We start from the raw sequence: 23,280 nt of genomic DNA on the forward strand, positions 1-23,280 counted from the left end.
TATATGAACTTGGAAATAATTTGTTAAGAGATTTGGCTTTAAACAATAAAACTATTCAAAGCAGCATTGGGAAAATTAGGATGAACAGAGGCGACTGCTATTATTACTATAATGTACTATGTGATTACTATGTCATATTTAGCATATAGGAAACAAAAAAACAAAATTCTGGGGACTCAAAATAGAAATTGATTAAAAATCCTAAAAATTATATGCTTAAAGTACAAAACTAACAGGAAGGCATCAAGAAAAACTCAAACCAAATATTAAATTTTACTACCACTTCTTGGAAATAAACTGAAATTTAAATGTCACATGGAAGATTGGCAGAAGAATCTTAACAATACAAAAACTGAAATTAAAAAGATATGAAGGAAACAGAAACGAAAAAAATTTCACATAAAATGCTCTTAGTTATTAATGATGAAATATTGTTTTCTAAACATGAAATATTTTTAGAAGAATAAATCACCCCATAAGCTTAGAATTTAACAGCCATAAATTCTTCAAGATGCTTATATAAAAATAAGAACTAAAAAAATGAAAACTTATTTTTAAAAAGCATTTACATCTTTTAAAACATCCACTAAGTATAAATTGTAGTAATCCTTATAAGTAGTTAAAAGAAGTAAGATTTTGGTAAATTGGTAGATTTGTCATTTAAGCAAATTTTCATTTGGGAAATTTAATTTCAGAGAATTAGTTTTTGTAGAATTGATTTTCAGTGAGTTGGCCTGCCTCCACCAAGACAGCCCTGGCAACCACAGTTTTATATTCTACCAAGCCAATCAACCCCAGCTAAAACGCATACTTTGTTCCAAGAGTTCCAGCTGAAGTCCTGGCATTACCATTGACCAAGACTGCTTGGGTCATGAGCTCATCTCCATACCATTGACTGTAGCCAAGGATATGGAATATGGTGATCACGCAAGCCTGATCCTTCTGACACCCTCTGGAACTAGGAGATCAATCAGGCCCGCCTGAATCACAGGAACTGCAAGTGGAAAGGGAAGACTCAGAACAGGAAAACCTAGGTCTCCTATCAGAAAAGAGGAACAGTAGGTATTTGTTATATCTTTCACTCTGAGACTTCAAATAAACTTTTTTCCCATAGAACAGCATTTCTCTAACCATGACTAATGAAACCAAATTTTATCACAGCTTCAAAAGAGAGTCTGTTATCATGCTTTCACTTTTTCAAACCACTTGAACTCATAAAGGGCATAAAATAAAATATTTTTCAAAAAAATTTGTTTTTTCCCCTATAACATGCTATAAAGAAGAAATGGTGCATTTTTTTCTCTATGGAATGATTTCTTTAACCACTCTGCTTTTTTGCTTCAATTCCAAAATTCAAATTAACATTCTATACTTCTGGCTGACAAGAAAAAAGATATTCCCAAGTTGAAGAACACACATTTGATATATGTTTGATATATTTGATAGATGTTAGTTATTACATACTTCTAGACTCTTGCCCCACACTGGGCTCCCTGCTTAGGAGGGAGTCGGTTTCTCCCTTTCCCTCTGTCCTTCCCCCTTGCTCATGCTTTCTCTTTCTCTCTCTCTCTCTCTCTCTCAAATAAGTAAATAAATAAATAAATAAATAAAATATTTAAAAAGAAAAGAAGAAAATAGACTCTTTCTTGTATACAAAACTTTTTTTTCTATACACCAAAATTTTTCAGATTTTAATTTTTTAACATGTGAACTATTATTACTTTTTACCACATTTAATCTCCAAATTAAGCAACTCTACCCTGGATAATTGAGAGTTGGGGCTTTTTTAATAAAGCAAAATAAAATTATAAGTGTCTAAATTAAATCTTCAGATGATACTGAAAATGTTCTCATACTCTTTCTTTCAATAATCATTCAACAAATACACATTATAAGCCAATCACTGTTCCAGGCACTATGGATATAGCTAAAACAAATGTCTTGTGCTGTGGAACTTACATTTAGTAGGGCAAACGGAACAAATAAATAAATATATCATAGTAAGTACTGTAATTATTACAAAGAAAAACAAAGCAAGGCAAAGGATCAGAGAATGAAAGGGATATTTTAGGTAGAATGGTCAGATAAAGGGGTACTCCATAAATAATAAACTCAAGTTGTGTTTCAACTGAGAAAAAAGCAAATAGGAAATAAAATATCACCTTTTTTTTTTATAACACTGATTGTGGAAAATGTGTCTGATATCTGTAGACAAGCAGAATTCCTAATATTAAAGTCCACAATTATACAGACCTGCCAACCCAGTGATCATCAGTGTTGGAAAACTGCAGGCTTCCTCATAGAGTTAAACCTCCCTCACAGCAACATAGCACATAGGACGGGGAACTCCTGCAGGCAGTCAGATGCCAAGGAGGATGATGGAAATGTTCCCAATAGCCCCTTTCAATCTCTCAAATAAATAAAGTCACATCTCCTCTATTGCCATGTAAATAAGAAGCTGGAGACAGGACAGGTATGCTATTAAAACCCCTACACATGGAAGAAAAGAGGAGGAGAGGGATAAGAAACATCTTCATGAAAAGTTGTGTTTCTCCAGCCACTTTCTGTGGCTCAGGTGCGGGTACAAAATGGGTGGACAGAGAGTTGCTTGTGTTTAACCAAGGATACAACCTCATGAGTGTTACAGAAGGCAGGGGTGCAGAGGAGGAAGCGAGAGGGGGTGTTGAGAGTGTCTGTGCCATCAAATATAAATTGGATAAGGAGAAAAGTGAGTCCATTACAACAGTAATACACAATGAATAAGTAGTATATTAAATGAACTAGATCCAAATGTAATCAAATAATGACAAAGACAGAATAAGTAAACGACCTAGAAATATAAGATAGTTGATCTGACAGAAGAAAATAATGGTCCACTGAGGACATTCGCATACCAATCCGCTGAACCTGTAAATAAGTTACCTTATATGGCAAAAAGGACTTTGTAGATGTGATTAAGTTAAATATCCTGAAATGGGGAGGTTTCCCTGGATTATCTAGGTGGGCCAAATATGATTACACGGGCCATGACAAGAGGAAAGCAGAAAAATCAGAGACAAATAAGAGATGTGATGACAGAAACAGAGAGTCAAATTCAGAGAGATTTGAAGATGCCATGGTTCTGGTTTTGAACAGGAAGGAATGAAGGAAGTGAAGGAAGGAAGAGGTCGCAAACCACAGAAAGTAGGTGGCCTCTAAAAGCTAGAAGAGGCAAAGAAACATATCCTTCCAGAGGGTCTCCAGAAGGAATGCTGCTCTATTGGTATTTTGCTTTTAGCCTCTAAAACCCATTTCAGACTTCTTACTTCCAGAAATACAAGATAAAACAATGGTGTAGTATAAGCCACTAAGCTCATTATAGCAGCAATAGTAAACTAATACAATTGGTTAAAGAGTAGAATGTTCAAATTCAGTATTTTGAAGGTGGGGTACCTATTGGTAATGACAAAGTTTAACACATAGACTATAATATGATCAGGAAAACTGAGGTCAAGAAGCTCATAGGGCTTGAGTGTGATCTTCCACAAGGTTATTGAAGTCATCAATAATGAAAACAGTGATTCAGCTTTTCAGATCTTCAATGAGGTTTACAGATTACCAAGAAGGGAAATACAGTAATCTAGAAAAAAAAACAATGAAAGAGGAGGACATCTACCTCATCTCCAGTCTCCGTTATGTGTGGGAGGTGAGATTTTAAAATTGTCACCAGTAAAGAAAACTAGATGAGTACCAATATCCTCAAGAATGACCAGGTTTCAGGTACCTGGGTGGTTCAGTCAGTTAAGCATCTGCCTTTGGCTTGGGCCATGACTGCAGGTTCCTGAGATCTAGCCCTGAGTCAGCTTCCTGCTCAGTGAGGAGTCTGTTTCTCCCTCTCCCACCCCCTGCTTGTGTTCCTTTCTCACTGTCTCTGTCTCTTTCTCTCTCTCTGTCAAACAAATAAATAAAATCTTAAAAAAGAAATAATGCCTAGGTTTCAGCTAAAGAAAAAGGGTAAAGGGAATGAGAGGAGAGCTGCAGATATCAATGACTTCAGATTTTCATGATACACTGTAAAAGCACAGTGAAAGAATTTGAAGTATGATGTGGAGGCAAATGACTTGGTCATATCAGGAGATATTTGAAGCTTTGGAGCATGAGACCAGTTGATGATCTATGAATTGAAATTTGGAAGCTTCTGAAGGTGACTTAGATAAACATGAGAGTAAAGTGTAATGGGATTTGTCCTGATTTTTTTTTTTAGAAGGGTAAGCAGTTCTAAATGCAGCATTTTTTGATGATTATTACCTTGGATACTTGTAGTCATAAGATAAATGAAGAGTGATTGCCTTGCCAGCAAAAAGTGAGGTCTCTGGGCTTCCTTCCCTTAAGCTTCTCTTAGTGAGATAGACTCCTCAAATACACAGAGCTGGGAGGGCTTGCTGAAATTGAGCAGCCCAAGGAACCCTCAGGCCTCCTTTGCAAATGCCAGAGAGCAGACCATGGCTATGGAAGAGGCAATGAAGCTGTGGACCTCTCAGCGATCTGCTGTGGAACCTGTTGAGATCATGGTGGAGAGCTGGACAAGCCAAGAAAGTTAATGTAATCAAATGAGGGTTTTCCTAGATCTCCAGTCCTATTATTTTTATGAACTCAAGTATCTTCGGTAAATATTCTATCTAGAAACAGAATCCCATATTTGAAGAAGGAATAATTTATAAGAAAAACTGAATAGGTTAAAACAATTGGAACAATGAAAATGAAAAAGAGAAAACACTGCAAATGAGAAACAGCACATATTGAAATGGCTTTCACAAACACCAAAATGAGAATGACTTTTTACAACCTATGAATGTTTGGGCAATCTTAAAAGCTCAAACAGCAGTGGAAAAAAAATCCCTATTCACCAGAGGAAAAAATATATTCATCAAATTTGTTCTAAAAGTGAATTCTGTTTCTTTATAACCAATAGAGCTACCCCAGGAGGACAGCTTAAAATTTTAGTTTGCACATCAAATTTACACATTTTAGTTAATATTGAAAGAAATTGTTAGTACTTTATTCCATAAGGTACAAAGAACTGTATACAAATTGTTCTCTTTGGGACAGGGGTTCTTAGCATGGATTCAGAGTGCCTATGAAGCCAGTGAAATTTTATGTGAAATTACATGATAGGATGGATGTCAGTGAATACAGGATGAGGGTCCTCAGCTTCCTTGAAATCCTCAAAATGGTTTCCCCTTAAAATGTAAAACAAATTAATCTAAATATTGTTAATAGCATAAACAGATAAGTCATAAAACATTGTGTTAAAATGTTGGACTTTCATTCTCAAAATAGTGAATGGAGAGGGTTGGGAGTTTGGTGGGTATCAAAGGGGAGGGGAGGGAAGGACGAATCAGGAGAATACAGAGGATTATTAAGGCAGTGAAAGTATTCTGAATGATACTCTGGTGGTGGATATATACCATTATACATAAATCAAAACCCAAAGAATGTACACTACAAAGAGAAAACTCTAACATAACACCATGAATTTTAGTTAATAATAATGTATCAATTACACCTCATCAACTGTAATAAGTATAGCACAAAAATGTAAGACATTAATAATAGGGGAAACCACTGGGTTCAGGGAGGTAAATGGGAACTCTGTACTTTCCACACAATTTTTCTAGAAACCTAAAACTGCTCTGAAAAATAAATCCATTGAGAAAAAAAAAAAAAAAGATGATGCTGATCACTTTGAATAAAATGGATTGGAGTAGAGCTAGAATGGAAGAAGGAGTCCAATTAGGAGACTTCTGCAATCAAGAGATGATAATAAATTGGACTAGTATAGATAAGAACCAAAAGGGAAGAATCAGAATTCTTGAGGGGGGGTTGGTATGAGAATTAGCGGTCATTTGAATATGGGTTAAAAGGGAGGGAGATGTACTGATAAATGACATAAATTTTTGGCTGTGTACTAGAAAACAAGTAAAATTCCAAAGTACAGAATTTTGAGAGATAGATACTTTCTGAAGCCAGTAGGATGGGTCCATGGCAGCTAGGGATTTGTGAAAGGTAGTTAGAAAGTTCAAAAGAACGTTCACAAAAGAAGCGAAGAGAGTAATATTTTACATCCTACAACTGCTTTGATATTCTCATCCTAACCTAGTCAACTCGGGCTGCTAGAACAAAATACCATAAAGTAGGTGGCTTAAATAAAACATTTATTTCTTAAGATCTGGAGGCTGAGGAATCCAAGATCAAGGTGCTAGCAGATAAGCTTCCTGGTAAGAGCCAGCTTTCTGGCTTGCAGCAGGCTGCCTTCTCACTGAGCTTTCATGGGGGTGGGGGGAAGCACTCCAGTCTCTCTTCAAGCCCTCTTCCCCGTAGAGGATGTTAATCCCATCATAAGCCACCCCACGACCCTCATGACCTCAGTTAAACCTAATGACTTCCCAAAGTCCTTAGCTACAAATAAGGTCTACCAGAAGGTGGGGCAGGAACAGAAAACTATCCCCCAAACTGAGGAGGCACTTTGAGACTGAAAAACAAAGCAGGTGACCCTCTACAGTTTACAGTTTTATTCAGGGTAACTTCCTGCAAGGATAGACGGGGCGGCTGATGACCTACCCTGCACAGTTATTCTCTGCAAAGTCTGGACCTTAGCCTATACATTTTATAGAGCAAGGGGACAGATGGTGGGGCAAGGGTGGGGGGCACTACAGTAAGATAAAAGAGTCTGCATGCATTTCAGAGGGTTGGCATACCTATGTGACAGCTAAACTTTATTAGATCTTATAGGCCACCTGTGAGTCAGGAAGAAAAAAAACTCCATTAGCTCTAACAGATTCATGGAAGCCTGAAGCAAGCCTCCCTCCATCCCAGCTGTTGGAGGCTACGGCATGGTTGGAGTCGAGGATCAAACCAGGCCCTGACTTGTGTCTCCTTCAAAGTCCAGACACCTTGACAAGGTTAAAGACGGGAAAGTTGAGGTAACACTGAGAAAAGGGTCCGTGCTATGTGTCGTGCGCTTGCCTACGTGACTTCCCACACACTCCCCCTACAGAAGGGAACAATGTGGTCAGGGTCATGCAATCCTAGTTTGTCCTTGTTGTTCTGTACCTCCCGTAACCTACTCCCTGGTTGATTGTCTTGCTAATGGCTTTAGCTGAGACCACCTGGCATCATGAGGTTTGCTCATAGTTAATGTAAACTTGTAGAAACTTGCGGTCATCTGACTAGGTACTGATGTATTACTCCTCCTATTGTGGTCTGCCTTACAAATGCTTGTAAGATGTGGAATAAAATCGGCACTGTTGGACATCACCTTCAGTGTCCCTCCTGCCCCCATCTCTTTGTCTCTTAATTTCTTTTCCTTAGCCCTCACGTTTTCCTGGTCGATTTGTCGTGTTGGCCGTGAAACCCAGCCTCGATGGCTATTTCTAAGGTAATCGTCAAGAGGTTCAGAACATGTAACCCCAACATTGTCAGCACTCCTACACTATCATCTTCAAGACAAGCTTCAGCAGAGGAATTCTGAGGAGACACAAACATTCGGTCTGTAACACGCCTCCTAGCCCTAAGCCAGAACCACATCATTGTATAACATAAATTTAACTCCATACAAGTTAAGTACAAGATTATATATACAAAACAATACTTGACATTTTAAAAGCAACCAGTTATTTAAAATAATTTAAATATTTAACATTTTGAAATAAAACTTCCTCTCTCAAAGAAAGCCCAGTGTTAACAGATGCTGTTTGCAGTATTTTTATGTCCGCCCCGTCTCTATCTCTCTCCACCCCCTGCCCCAAAAGCGGATTTCCTAATAAGCAAGGACTCATGTATCCTATTCTCCAATTTCCATCAATGTAATCTGAAAACCAGCAGCAAAAATGCCCCAGAACTCTAAATTTATAATGATCACATTAGGGGAGAATAAAGCAACCAAGATCCAGATAATTTTGGACTTTATAGTCTGCAGTCAACACCTTAAATCTCATCTGGAATCAGAGCAGATCACAGAGCAGTGATGTAATAGCTAATGAAAACATTATCACAGCTTGATTATGTAGTAATATGATGCATTTCTCATGCTGCTTTCATTAAAATAGCATCATACCCACAAAACTTTTGAATAGACCATCTCCAGAGAGAGTAGTTCAAAATTACCATCTTATTAAAATATAACTCCTGCTTTGGTTGCTCTTACTTGCTTTCTTTAAAGTCTCAAACTATGGCGTATGTAGCCAGGAGAACATAGATTATCCCTGAGACCTAACGGAACAGGGCCTTATATTACACAGAGGCCCAAGAGTCTATTTACTAAGCTGCTGCTTCAAAATATATCCCCTTCACCTACTACCCGTCCATTCTATCCCCAGGGCATCAGCTTCTGAGTTAGAGTTGAGATGAACACTCCAGCTTTTATGCCTGACCCAACCTCATTCACTTTAAGTCAGTTTTTTCATTTTTGTTTTTGTTTTTTCTTCTTTTAATCACCTCCTTTCTGTCAGAGAGCCTTAGAGACTTCTGCACCCCAGTGTCATGACTTGTCATGACCTAAGCTTGTGAGCTGGGAGAAATGGATGAGGCCAGCAGAAAGTCAGGGAGAAAAAACCTATGGATTAAAAAAAAAAAAGAAGGATGGAAGAAGATAAGGATATTTAGTTTTCCTCAACCTCTCATTTCCCCAAAAATACATCCACCGCCTGACAGCTGTTGATCTCCCTTCATTTAACATTCACCGATCACAAGGATTTCAGGCAGAACACAGGGGAAAGTGAGAGCTGTGAGAGGTCATTAGTCTTCTCCACATGGGAAGAGAAGGAATGTGTAGTCGTCCCCTCATCCTCAGTGAGCTGTTATAAATGATGATTTTTATGTCAAACTGAAATTTTCTTCATTCTTTCTTGTATAAATGTATAAGGGCTATTCTACACTAAGATGGGTCACCAAGGTAGCTTATAGATTTTCCTTCCCTTGAGACCTTTAAAGAAGATAAATATCAAACCGTCTTTGAAGGATGACATGGAATCCTTATCACAGGTTGAAGAATGAATTAAAAAACCTTGGCTGTCCCTAGTGCCTATGAGTAAAGGAAAAGCAAAATGAAACAAAACATTAGCTATCTTCACAATATAAAACAATTCCTTTAAACACTTTTTATTTCCAATATAGCAATTTTTCTTTTTTAAATGTAACTCTCTGCCACCCTGACATTAAATGTCAAAGTAGCACCAACTCTGTCCAGTTGAGCTACAAAATTAATTGACTACTATGAAAAATACCAATGTAGCATAATGAGCCACAGAAGACCCATATCAACACTAAATTAGAAGACATAACTGCCTTTTAGAACTCAGTTATGCCCAAGTCTGCAGTGTCTAATAATTAATGCAGGATGACTGGAATGTTTATTAAAAGTACTAGGATATCTGACATCTTCTGAGTAGATGTAGATTCTAAGAGAAAGATAAGGTCATCTCTTTAGAACTCCCAAGTACTAAGAGCTGATGAGTCTTAAAATAGCAACAGGTCACCAATGTCTGGTATATAGTAACTAAATGTTGAATAAATGGACAATATTTATTTCTTCTATCCTTTGTTCTTTTTTTTTTTTAAGATTTTATTTATTTATTTGACAGAGAGAAATACAGTGAGAGAAGGAACACAAGTAGGGGGAGTGGGAGAGGGAGAAGCTTCCCACCAAGCGGGGAGCCTGATGCAGAACTAGATTCCAGGACTCTAGGATCACCTGAGCTGAAGGCAGGTGCCCAATAACTGAGCAACCCAGGTAAGATGACTATTTACTGCCCTTCACAATATGCTCAGACCTTTCTCTTCTTCCAGTATGAAACTGGAATTAATACTTCTTGCTTTCTTTTTCATTCAGAGTATAATTGCCTGGATAGCTTCATGTACGAGAAGGAAAATGGACCACTATCTTGCACCATATACAAAAATAAACTCAAAATGGATTAAAGACTTGAATGTAAGACCTGAAACCATAAAACTCTTAGAAGAAAACATAGGTAGCAAGTTCTTCAACATTGGTCTTAGCAATATTTTTTTGATTAGTGCCCTCAGGCAAAGGCAAAAAATGTTAAAATAAACAACTGGGATGGCATCTAACTAAAGAACTTTTGCATAGCAAAGGAAACCACCAACAAAACAAAACATAAATGCAGTCTATTGAATAAGAAAAGATATTTGCAAATCATACATCTGATAAGGAGTTAATATCCAAAATACATAAAAACGTACATAAGTTAATATCATAAAACAACCTGATTATAGACAAAGGGCTTGAAAAGACATTTTTCCAGAAAATACATACAGATGGCCAACATACAAATGCTCAACATCACTAATCAGGGAAATGCAAATCAAAACCACAATGAGACATCACTTCATACCTGTCAGATTGGCTATTATCAAAAAGACAAAAATAACAAGTGTTGGTGAGGATGTGGAGAAAAGCTCGCCCTCGTACACTGTTGGTGGGAATACAAATTGGTACAGCTACTACAGAAAACAGTATGGAAGTTCCTTAAAAAATTAAAAATAGAACTACTACACAACTGAAAAATTCTGCTCCTGTGTATTTACCGGAAGAAAACAAAAATACCAATTCAAAGAGACACATGCACCCCTATGTTCACTACAGCATTATTTACAATAGCCAAGATATGGAAGCAACCTAAGTTTCCATAAACAAATAAATGGATAAAGAAGATGTGTTTGTATGTACAATGTAGTATTACCCAGCCATAAAAAAAATAATAAAATAAAATCTTGCCATATGTGACAACAAGGATGGACATTAATATAATGCTAAGTAGAGTAAATCAGACATGATTCCACTATAGGTAAAATCTAAAAAACAAAACAGAGATAGACTCATAGATACAGGAAAAAAACTGTTGGTTCCCAGAGTGGTAAGGGGTTAGCGGATGAGTGAAGGAGTTTAAAAGGTACAAACTCCCAGTTAGAAAATAAGTAAGTCATGGGGATGTAATGAAGAGCATAGGGAATAGAGTCAATAATAACTGTAATAATTTTGTATGGTGACAGACAGTAACAAGACTTATGGTGATCCTCTCATAAATATATAAAAACATCAAATCACTATGATATACACCTGAAACTAGTAGGATATTGTATGCCAATTCTACTTCAATTTTAAAAAATATAATTGTGGGCCATATGGGTGGCTCTGTTGGGTAAGTTTCCGACTCTTGATTTTGGCTCAGGTCATGATCTCAGGGTCATGAGATCAACCCTTGCCTCCTAGCAGGCTCTAAGCTGAGCAGAGAGTCTGCTTGAGATTCTCTCCCTCTACCCCTAACCCCACTTATGCACATTCTCTCTCTCTAAAATAAATATTTTTTTAAAAGTGTAATTGCGTGTATCTAGATTCTTACTGGGTTATTTTATGCAGCTGAGGTTTATGTTACCTTTGTTAAATCTTGAAATCAGTATGAATCTCGGCAGATCTTTCAATCATTGCTGAAATACATTTTTGAGAGTTCAGCAAGAATATAAATTTTCTTTTCTAAATTGACCACCTTTTCCATCTCAACTAGAAACTGAACAAGTGGAGTATGAGTTAGAGTAGGCCCAGATCCCACTGATAATTTCTAACATTCATACATCAGTCTATAGTATTCAACCCTTGTTGGTTTGGTTTTTTGTATGTGATTTTATTTATTTATTTATTTGTTTGTTTGTTTGTTTATTTATTTATTTTGGCGTTCCAAGATTCATTGTTTATGCACCACCACTCTAAGAATTATAATAATTTAACTGTAATAAAAATTTGCCAAGGTGTAAGCAGAGATATTTCTACTGCTAAATTTCTAGGGCTATGATCTGGATATCTATCTGGATAACCAAGTTCCAAGAATCTGATTCTGACATACCACAACAATGTGAAGAATCATGTTACCAGATCTTCCCTTAATTCAGCTCTTATGAAGGACAGTCACCTAAAAGATAGAATGATAGTAATTTGGGGGGGCTTCTTGTGGTTCTAAGATCCTGTTGGAGAAAAAATGAGGAATGCCATGAGCTTTTGGGCTTTTCTTAGTACGTGACCTCGTAAAATCAAGAAATGTTTCCATTGACTTGACGTCTACTATAAAATTTCACTTCCAAAGTTGACTTTATTTTGAAAAGCTAAAATGAAACCAAAAAGATTATTTCTAAAGTAGTTCCTTTAGATACAGCCTTAATACTGAATGCCCAACATTCATTTATTTTATTCCCTCTCACTTAAAACTAATAGGAGATATAATTCTCAATTTTTCTAGGGTTATCACAAAATAAACAAAAGATGTTTTATTAAAAAATTTTTTAATCTAATTCTCTAATGCAATGAAAATTTATAAAAACAATGCCCCATAAGAGCACTGTTCCTTTTATCAATTTGTCAATTAATCTACTAATATTTAAAGTTAATTTTAGGTTAGGTATTTTGTTTAAGTTGGTTTTCTTTCTTTTTTTTTAAATGAATTTGTTTCTTAAAAATTGCAAAGAATGAAATAGTCCATTAAAGACTGCTTACAGATATGCTTCACAAAATTATATAATCTAAAGTAGGAAATAATTTTAAGCCCAAATTAACAAATGGAAACTTCGTACTTTGTATTTAGAAGGCATTTTATAGCATTTTTGTTTTTCTTTCTCAAACTTTCCCAAAGCCCTTATTCTAAGAATTAATTTCCTCTCCCCTCAAGTGAAAAGTCCATCTTTTCATGTAGAATATAAAACAGGATCTATATTTCTCTAATATGGTAATTTATGCCTTAAAAACCCCTAGATTCAGTTGTTTCAATAGCAACAGCTATAATTACATCCTCTTTTTGACACTGTTTTCCTGATTTGATCCTATTTAAGCCTTTCAAGAACCAACATAGTGACAACTTGTTCATTCAGAAGAAATCAAGAAAAGTAGGATTATACTCAGAGGAGCATAAACTCATGTCATGTTCAACGAAATACTCTGGAAGCATTGAATGTTTTCTAAAATGTTAAATATTTCATGGTCACAAAGATAAACTTCTCTGTGTCATTCTAAGAATTGGGTTTGTTTGTTCCTACAATGCCTGTGCACCCTCTTATGGTCATTTTAGGATTTGCTTTATTGGGAGATTCAATTTATTCAAGGCTATTTAAAGGTTTCATCTTGTAAATTTGAATCTTTATTAGAATAATGACATTTACACACTTCACACCTTTAAATCTGTGATTTCATAATCCCAAATATTAATTGAAGCTCACACCTCTTCACACTGCTGAGAAAACCAAAGTAGATAGAGTTGAGGTTACCAGGATAATAATTAGGAAGCACTCCATACTTTCCAATTATGTCTGACATATTAACAAGCTAATAAGAATTTTAGATTCTGCCTCCTAGGCATAAAACAATTCAACAGAAAGGCCATGATCGGGCATCACAGGCCTTATTTCCTGAAACTGATATGCCAAAAATCAACCTAGAGTTTGTTTGGGCCTATTTATACAAAGAATGAAAATGACTTCTGTAAGACAATAGTCTAAAAGAACAGCAGTAACATGACTGTTTTTCATTAAAAAGTAGCAACAGCAAGATTAAACCCATGCGCGCGCACACACACACACACACATTTTATACTTTAATTGACTCGTATGTTGTCTTGTAAACCTTAAATTCCTTTAAACCTAGAGATCATAAAAAATCACAAACTAATGATCAACTGTTACCTATTATGCTTAATTTGACACCCATAATAAAAATAAAGACTGCTTATTCCTTTCCTGACTTAAAATCTTCTATTACTTGAAGTTTCATGTTTAGAAAACATTTAGGAAAAAAAACATGAAAAGTTATAATGATAAGCCTTATTTTGGAGCTCGTGCTACTGCTAGTGATAAGGATATCTGCTTTGAGGTGAAGAGAAGCAACTCTTCTAACTCTACATATGGCAGAAAAACTACTATTTAAAGTATTTGTGAGAATTGTTGCATTTCTATATATTTTTCTCTTACTGAGGTGACTGCCTCACGTTGTATATTTTTAACTTAAAGTGTAACTTGAGCACTGTATGGATTTTAAGTTCCTGAGTTATATTACATTCATATTTTTGTCAGAAAAGTACTTCAGAACCAGAACCAATAGATATATCTATAAATCAATAACTTTGATTTCAAAATACAACTAATATTATTAAGGGCACAAAAGTGCACTCACCAAGAGTGCAAGAAATTCCACAACTGAACAACATTTCAGGAGACAGAAAACACAGTTTCATCAAGCTACAGTCAGATATTACACAGGATAATGTCCCAAATTTATAAGATTCTGTTAATTCCCAAATTACAAATAAAATCTAAAAATAAAATTTGGGGTGGATGAACTGAAAAATGCAATTATTTCTCACAGTAGATAACAGCACTTAAAAAGATCCCCAATGCCTGTAATGTATCAATCCATAAGTTTCCAGTATATTATTCAGTGTGTCAGATGTGTTCACAGAAAATACGCACTTCAGAGCATTAGATTATTGCCAGTTCCAGGAATGTTCTTTATAATTATACTTCCAAAGAATCTAAAATCCTACGAGTCATCTCTCTTACAATACAACCATGTGCATTGTCTAACATATCTTGTTCATGGCTCATAAACACTGAAACAACTGATAGGAAGATGCCAAGTGAGCCCTACAAGCACCTCTTCGGGTATGCATTCTTTCACAATAATAATAATCTTGGACAACTAGAATATACTTTATAAATATGTGTATCTTTTTTTTTTAAAGTGAGTATGTCTTGCTAACGAGCATTGTGAATGTATTCTGTTCTATAAAAGTCTGATGTGTCCTACAAAATCTGATAATTTAATTGTGCATTCAAGGATACAAAACAGTTAAAATCTACTGGCTCCAACAACCACCTAGGAAGCCAGTAATGAGGGTTGTTGGAAAGCAGAGTAACCCAGGGGTCCTCAACTACTTTGCATAAAATTCCAGGCCCTCAAAATCAGCCATAGGACACTACTTCTCGTTTCTTCAGCACTATTCCTTTGCACATCACAATGGTTACACATTTAGCTCCTTCTAACAGAAATAATGCCCTCCCTTATTGCAGTACATCGATATGTATTGGGACTTATCACATGGTAATGCAAATGATTTGCTTGAATGCCTAGGACTCCCAACCGACTACCCTATGTAATTTCTTAAAGACCTTACAAACTGAACTGATTTATTTTTATATTTCCCAGTACCTGAAAAGTACTAGGTAATGATGCAACAAGATGGTTTTGGAGTCCAAAACATCACTAAAATGAACTGTGTTTTAATCCTAGCTGCACTGAACTTTCCATTTTCCATATATGTAAATGATTATATATTTTATTACTTGCAGGATCGCTGGAAAACTGAAAGATACCTATAAAATGACTAACTCAGTGCCTGGCACATAGAAGGCACTGTTATATATGTACTCAGTAAATGTTAGTTGAATTGCTCTTTCCCTATAGTGCCTTCCGTGTATATATTAACTCAAAATCTCTCCAGGTTTTTCAAAATTTAAATAACTATCTCGTTCCTTCTTATGCTTTGTCATACACCATAATTTAAACATAATCATATCTATAAAGATAAAGAATTTTACTGTATATTCAGGCAATTTAGGCATTCGAAAACACTAAGTTCAATTTTTTCCAGACATAAAATATCCTAAGAAATGGGAACTAAAGTTCAGGCCATTCAGCTGTATTTTCTCTTCTATTTCTCAATAAAAGAGAAAAAAAAATGTTTCAATATTTATAAGACTAAGAATAATGGATGTGCATAATTTTGCTTTAACATACATTTTTGCCTTTTAAACCCAGTTTAAACTCAGTGAAAGGCCAAGAACATGGACTTAATTATGCAGGAAAAAAAAAAAAAGATGCTTTAACTGCAGTGCACATTGAATAGACAAAATCCAAAGAAAGCAATCCTGCCTGAAACGTTCACAAATCAATTCATTATATTGATTTTGAATGAGTTGTGCTGTAATTTAAAGCATAGATTACCGCAGGCCAAACTTGATAACGTTCTTTTTTTAAGGTACTTCACTTGGCTATGGACTTGACCTGAGAATTTTCAAGAAACAGTGACTTGCCTAGCCTTTTAAAAAAAAAGAGCTACTCTATATGTAAAAACTAAATTTAAGGGGTAATGATTAAGAATTGATCATAACTAAATTTCAAAAGTATAAAAAATTGTATCTGAGTTAACTAATAACTTTAATAAACAATTGATATTTTGAGAAAAAGCAATATGTTTCTATTTCATAATGATTTATCCCACATACAATGTATAGATGTTTCTATCTCATTTCCTAGTTCTAATGAAGTTCTGGAAGAAAAATTTAAGATTTGATTCTGTTTTGTTTCTTCTTCATGGAAAAAGCTGTTCCTTGGGGAATGGTGATTATGCCTAAGAGTCCTTTTGTCCCACTCAAATCTCCTGATGACTCAGTGTTTTATCTTAATGCAACTTAAATATTTTGTCACTTTTTTTCACTTAATCTTAAAAAGTAGGGATAATAATAGCTGTCACTACATAGGGTACTTCTCAGAAAGCAATGAAACTAGGGTTCAGAAAAGCTCATCTAATTTTAATTATAAGTATCAAGTATGAAGTCAACTATTCAGTTAATTAAGTGGCTAACTATGTCTTTCCTGGAGGAAAAAGAGTATTTGTTAAAATCATTTTCTTCATAATAAAATATAAGACCTAGTGAATGATACTGCCTCCTCCATTACCCTGTTTCCTAAGAGGGCAAGGGAACACAACGAGTCCAGAGAATATTAAGTAAATAAAATAATAATTTTTAGCTGAGTCATTCCTGAGTCCCAAGAATCAATGTAACAAGATCTTGCACAACATTAATTCTCCTTCAGTGAAATTTCTCTTGGGCCTCAGTTTCTTCATCTGAGCAATGACCCTGATTTCCCAATTCTCTTGTAGTTTTAAGTGTTGTGAGTTCTAATAAGGTAAGTTGAACTAATAACAGAAATCAACTAGTCTGCTGTAAGCTAATATCTAGATGACACATGGATATACAAACATAGGAATGTTTAAATATGTAATATGTAAGTTATTTAAACACATGTATGGATCTATTAAAATTTGAGAAAGTTAAGTTTTGATACATCTTCTTCAAAATTCATCATCTGTGGTAAAATGACACAAAAACTGTGGAAAACAAGTATAATACCTCAGTGGAAACAAATTACTTTATTTCCCCGGTTTCTCTTCTTTAAAAGGAAAGCAGACAAACACAGCAAAATTATGATCTATGAAACAAATCATAACTTAAAGAAGAAATTTTCAATTATTTCCACAAATGCCTAAAGCAGTTTAAGCTTTCTAAAATGTATTACTCTGTTGAATAAGAGCATTTTAGCTCTATAAAAGCTTTCTTGAAGTTTGCCGCAAAATTTCAAAATAACCACCTTTCCATCAACAGAAAAATAAGTGATTTTGCTGTGACATTTTTCCTGCAACAGGAAATCTTTCTAATTTTAAGTATTCGGTGTTTGTTTGTTTGTTTGTTTCTTGTTGTAGAATAAACAAAAAGCAAGGAAAAAATTAGTTGGCTTTTCTGAGTTATGGGTCCTACAATTGAAACAAAATTCAGCCTCTAAAACAGTATTTTTAAATACAATTTATCTTAATTCAATTGATTGCAAAAATAATTCTTGAAATAAAATGAATTAGTGATAAATGTAGGTCTCTATTTAAAGATTCCCTACTAACCTTTACTTGGGTAAATTTAAAAGATACAGTCCTTTCAAAGCTGACTCTATACCGAAAGTCACAACCTTTACTAGCACTGCCACCTGCTGTTGATTCTAAAGCATTTTTCAGCAAATAAACCAAAACAGAATTAGCATGGGCAAACTGGTCTAGAAAACAAGTAGCAACACAGAATTTAGAGACAATCTGTGTGAAAGCCACAGATAAAGTTTTGCATTACAGTACCTAAAGTTATATCTATATGGTAAAACCCTCTTAGTATGCAAAAGGAACAAAATAGGTAACTATAAAGGCCCTGAACCTTTTTAGTTATTCACATTTGTTTGTGGTATAGTTTTAAAAGAGCATTATTTATTTGCCAAAAAAGAGCGGGTTGCAGTCTCCAGGAATATGAGGTAATAAAGTTCTTCCAGGAGGAATTATATGATTTCCTTCTAATTGAGTAAACCATGTCTAAGAAATAGAGGAAGATATAAGCATGTAGGGAGATAGAAGTGAATGTGGCAAAACTGGTGCATCTACCTGAAGGGTATAGGGGAAAGCACTTTTTGATCCTTTCAACTTTGCTTAAATTTACAAATTTTCTAAATAAAAAGTTGGAGAAAAAATTATAATATGCTGATATTTTTAATCTGTCTTACCAGTGCAGCTAAACATTACAAACTTTAAGGGAACACTGATACTATAATAGACAAATTTAATATGTATTTTTAAGTCTGAGAAAGGTTGAAAAAAACTTTTTTTTAAAGAATACTGAGACTCTCTTTTTTTCCCCTGTTCTAGAAAAACATGATATACAGCAGCCATGGGTCTTAGGGGAGATGGTTATTCGTGGAGCCAGAGCAGTGACCTAACACTGCCTCTTAGTGAAGGCAGGAACAAAGTGTATAAAAGAACACAAGTTTATCCAACACTTTTTTCTTTTATAATTTAACAGCTTCAAAACTGAAATGTTAGTTGCCTTGAAAGCTTTACCACTGTGCTTCCTTTTCTCTCTCTTATCAAACATTAAAAAGCCATAATTGAGAACTTCTTTAAAACATATTCATGAGGATTTTATTATTATTAAAAAGAAAGAAAATTCATTTTAAAGCTGCTAATTTTTTTTTTTTTTTTTTACCAAGAAACCTAACATTTGCATAAAAGACAGCTTTTGGGTTGTCTGTAAACTCTCTTTCTGTGGATTTTCCCTCCCAGCAACTCTATCATAAAAATTCAAATTCCATGACTCTAGCCAGTCATAAGCCACTGGGCAGTGCTTCTCTCTTCTGGGAGTTCAGAATTGGAATTCAGAAAGGATATTTTGGTCTCCGATGTTTTCTGAAGTGGTGACAGGAAAACTCAAGATCTACGGGATTGTCATGGAGTACAAAATGCATGAGAAAGCAGAGAGAAATGTCCATATGCATAGAGAAAATAAGGAAAGACATGTACAGAAATAAAGAAGAAAAGACACACAGAGAGAGGGAGTAATGTCTTAAACCTTTCCAGTTCCAACTGAGCCCAGGAGTACTTCTTGCCCTTGGGCTCCAAGACATTCCCTTGTATTCATTTGCTCCCCCACCACCCTACCTTCCACCCCACACCCTTAAAGTCACACTGGTTTACAGTGGGTTCTGTTTCTTAAAGACAAAGCCTTGACTCCAACAATTTGTTGACACAAGAGATACAGAGAAATTTTTAATACAACCAAAAATTAGAACCCCATCCAATAATAAAAAAATTAAAGATGTAGATATTGTGTATGAAACACAATTTTAAAGATAAGCAACCTCTATGGAAAACTGCAATATTTATCTTAACAGAGTCCCTACGTAGGAGTTAGAGTGGTGACTATGGCAGATTATATTATTTCTTTAAAATACTCATCCCTCCTCCTTTTAAATTCCCTCTCTAGTAGTTGTCCCCATGAAAGAAATATATTTCCCACCACCACAACCTCAGGTTTGGATACATGACTTGCTTTGGCCAATCCAAAGTCAGGCCAAGGGACTGCCATTGCCAAGCAGGAATGTGAAGGCGATCTTCCAGTTTCACAGAGTCAGCCTGCTTTCCTTTCTCTCTGACCACAGGGGGGGGAAAAAAAAAAAAGCTGAGCCTGTGTTATAATAATATGCAGGTGTGTTACATGTCAACTTGCAATAGGTGTGTAATTGGAATAAGAAATAAACCTGTATTGTTATAAGTAACTGAAATTTTGGAGTTCATTGGTACCATGGGATAACCTGGCAAAAGCAGACAGGTACTTATCTCAAATAGATACTCATTACAAATAAAGCCAAGTAAATACTTTATCTTGGAGTTCATTTAAATATTGCCAATAAGCTTATATTTTAAATAAGCCCTTTTAGTTTTCAAGCTATCATACTGTTGATGATTTTAAGGATCCTTAGAGAAAACGCTTACCAAAGGATAGATTTACTATTCTCTCTGTGTTTCTAAGAATGGTCAACAGATTAATCAAAAGACATACTTCTTAAAATACTTCGAAGATATTCTAATTCTAGCCTCTGTACTTTTCCAAAACCTGTGAGTACAATAAGGTTTTTCAAAAACAATGTATCAACTAAGAAAAAGTTCTTAACCAATTTTATGCTTTCCTTCAATCTTATGAAAACAACCTGATAGCAAGGGTTCTGATCCTTCCAAAGAGTACAAACCAAAAAAAAAAAAAAAATTATTAATACAGTTCCTATTTCCTTGGTCACTTTATAATACCAATGGCCTTAAATCCTCTATAATCCAGGTATTAATTTTGCTGTTGTTTAAGTATCTTTGAAAGCAATGTCCTATTAAATAGAGTTTTGATAGATGGAAACAGTTATCAAATAAATGTAAGATAAAATATGAGGCTAATGTTATGCATTCTGTCACTAAGATTAGCTATGTGACTTTAGGGAAGTCATTCAACCTCTATGAGTCAAGAGAGAAGCTTAGAAAAAATGAGGATAATAATCTATGCCTACCACATGTTGTAGGAACCAAATAATGCTATAACCTCTTCCCTAACCTAAAAATCAAAAGGGCACTTGATCACAACAGAAGCAGAAGAGATGCATAAATAGAGTTTCCATAAACCTTAGTACAAAAACTAGATTGTTGAAGAATCAGGTAATGTTGGAAACTGCTTCTGCTTCTCCACTAACCCACTAACCCCACTCGTAAAAGCACAATAAACTGTATTAATTAGAGAATTTTCTCATGCAATTCACTTTTTTATTCTAGGTGATCATTTGAAAAACATCTCCATTTCAAGAACAAAAACACTTTCATGTCTTTAACAAGAGACTAAGAAATGATCTCAATGTGTTTTACATTGCATATGTTAATATTTGTCTAAGCATTGTACTTATTTTTACTCATTTAATCCTTATAACAATTCTATGAGGAAGTTACCATTAATTAGTCCATTCTTATAAGAAAACTAAGGCACAGATTAAGTAACTGTCCAAAAGTCATACCTCTTAAGTAGCAGAGTCAGGTTTTGAAACCAGGCAGGCAATATTAAAACTCCATTTCGACCAAATATTATCATACCAATACAAGTGAACCAAAAAGAATTTGGGGAAAAAATGCAAATGATATTGTATCAAAAATAAACTACTATTTCATTAGTAGATATTAAGTCTGTCTTTTAAATAATCCCAGTCACTTAAATTATTGACATTTTAGATTGATAGAAATCATGTAAATGCATCAACTAACATAAATGTTCAACTAAATCCATTACTTCTATTGTTACAATTTCTTCACCAGTGTGGCTGAGAAATTTTCATCTCTGAGCTAGACTGTGTTCTTGGTAATGAAAAAGTAAAGTTGAAAAAGCTAAGATCATGAACAAATAAATGTATGGTAACTGTGACACAATAAATAACAGCTATGGCATCTCTCTAAGATAGTACTCCACACAAATGCATTCCAAATTGGATGTATAGTATACATCTTTCATATCTTTTAATATCTTTTAAAAAATAAATACATAAAGATGGCAATGTTGAAAAAAAAAAGTCCCACAGAATGATGGACTTCTACATATCCAGAATGTGTAAATATATAACAACTCTCTGCAAATGTGAAAGAAACATACCTTAGATTGAGATTTGAATACCAATGGCAAGTTTTTATAAGCTATTACTTTTATATAGAAGATATGCCATTTAAACAGAGAAATTTCAACTCTGAAATTCCAACTGTGATTTGAGAAATCATTAACTAGCTGGAAAAAAATATTTTTCCAATTTGGAATTATATTCAAAACCTTCAAGAAAGACTCAAAAGATTCAGTTTAATTTAAATAATTTAAATTTGACATATTCAAATAACTCAGAGCTTTTAAATTTAAAGAAATGAAAAAGAAAATACCCAAGTCCCAATATCAAAGAAAGGTGACAAAAATCCATTACTTTTAGGAGAAAAGAGTCAAACATTTCCAAGGAGACAATTTGACTCCTTAGAAAAACTAATTTGACTAAAATGAGCCAGGATTTTATTATTGGTCCATTATGAAAAAGGAGATCTTATGCATTTTATTCCAGTATTTCAAGTGAGAAAACTCAGACAAATTAAATATAAAAGAAGGGTCTCTATATTTTACATCTAAATTTGCTCAAGACAAGTTATCAACAGAATAGAAACTTGGTTATACCAATATGTCACAGAATAATGATTACTACAGTGAGAAATACCAGTTTCTGTAAATTCTCAAAATAACCTTCATTAGTACTGTAAACTGCATAAAACTAAAAAAACAGCTGGGAAATTACTACATTTTAGTTTTTAAGAAACTTGGTGAGGGATGTTTTTCCACCTCCAGAATAGATCTCTTGCTTTTCTAGCAATATCACTAAGCACAAGAGGGCATCTACATGCATTTCCAAGTTTCAGTAATGGTCAATGTATTAAATAACTAATCCAGTATAATGCACTATTCCAAAGTAGAGTGTTTGGCCAATGTACCTCTTCAGAGAGATACCGTAATTGCTTCACTCCACTTTCAATGAATGATCTGTAATGAAAGTTGCTTTTTTAGGCTTAACCTAGAGCTGTACCCTGTGGGAAATGATGGGTCTTTGTAAAATGTGTTACAGTTTACTAATAAGGATGCAGAAGAAGCACAACTGATGAACCAGCAAATCTGCTCTGACTTATTTGGTCTTTGCTGCATGAATTTGAATATCATCAAAATACATTATCCTTATCCATAACCTGCTTCCTATGATTCACTCTATCCTCATACTCATTTCAAAAGGAACTTTAAGCACTTGAATATTTTACATACCTGTGCTGGCCCTAGGCATTACATAAAACAGAGGTTTGTTTTTTTTTTTCTAAAGGACAAAAATGAAGTTTTGAATAGGAAGAAGTAACCAGGTGAATATTTAGGAGCTGGACAAAATCAGACAACATTTACATATATATAGATACAGATATATAATTTTTTTTAGAGAAACAGGGTAGAGGCAGAGGGAGGGAGAGAGAGAATCTTAAGCAGGCTCTATGCCCAGCTGTGGAG

The 23,280-nt window shown here is 34.7% G+C and overlaps 1 pseudogene; it reads right to left on the reverse strand.

Annotated features, from left to right (window-relative positions):
* The window catches only part of LOC122918213, a 57,806-nt pseudogene that overhangs the window by 28,349 nt on the left and 6,177 nt on the right, over positions 1–23,280 (reverse strand).

Source organism: Neovison vison, chromosome 1 (assembly GCF_020171115.1).
Source record: "Neovison vison isolate M4711 chromosome 1, ASM_NN_V1, whole genome shotgun sequence".
Classification (NCBI taxonomy): Eukaryota; Metazoa; Chordata; class Mammalia; order Carnivora; family Mustelidae; genus Neogale; species Neogale vison.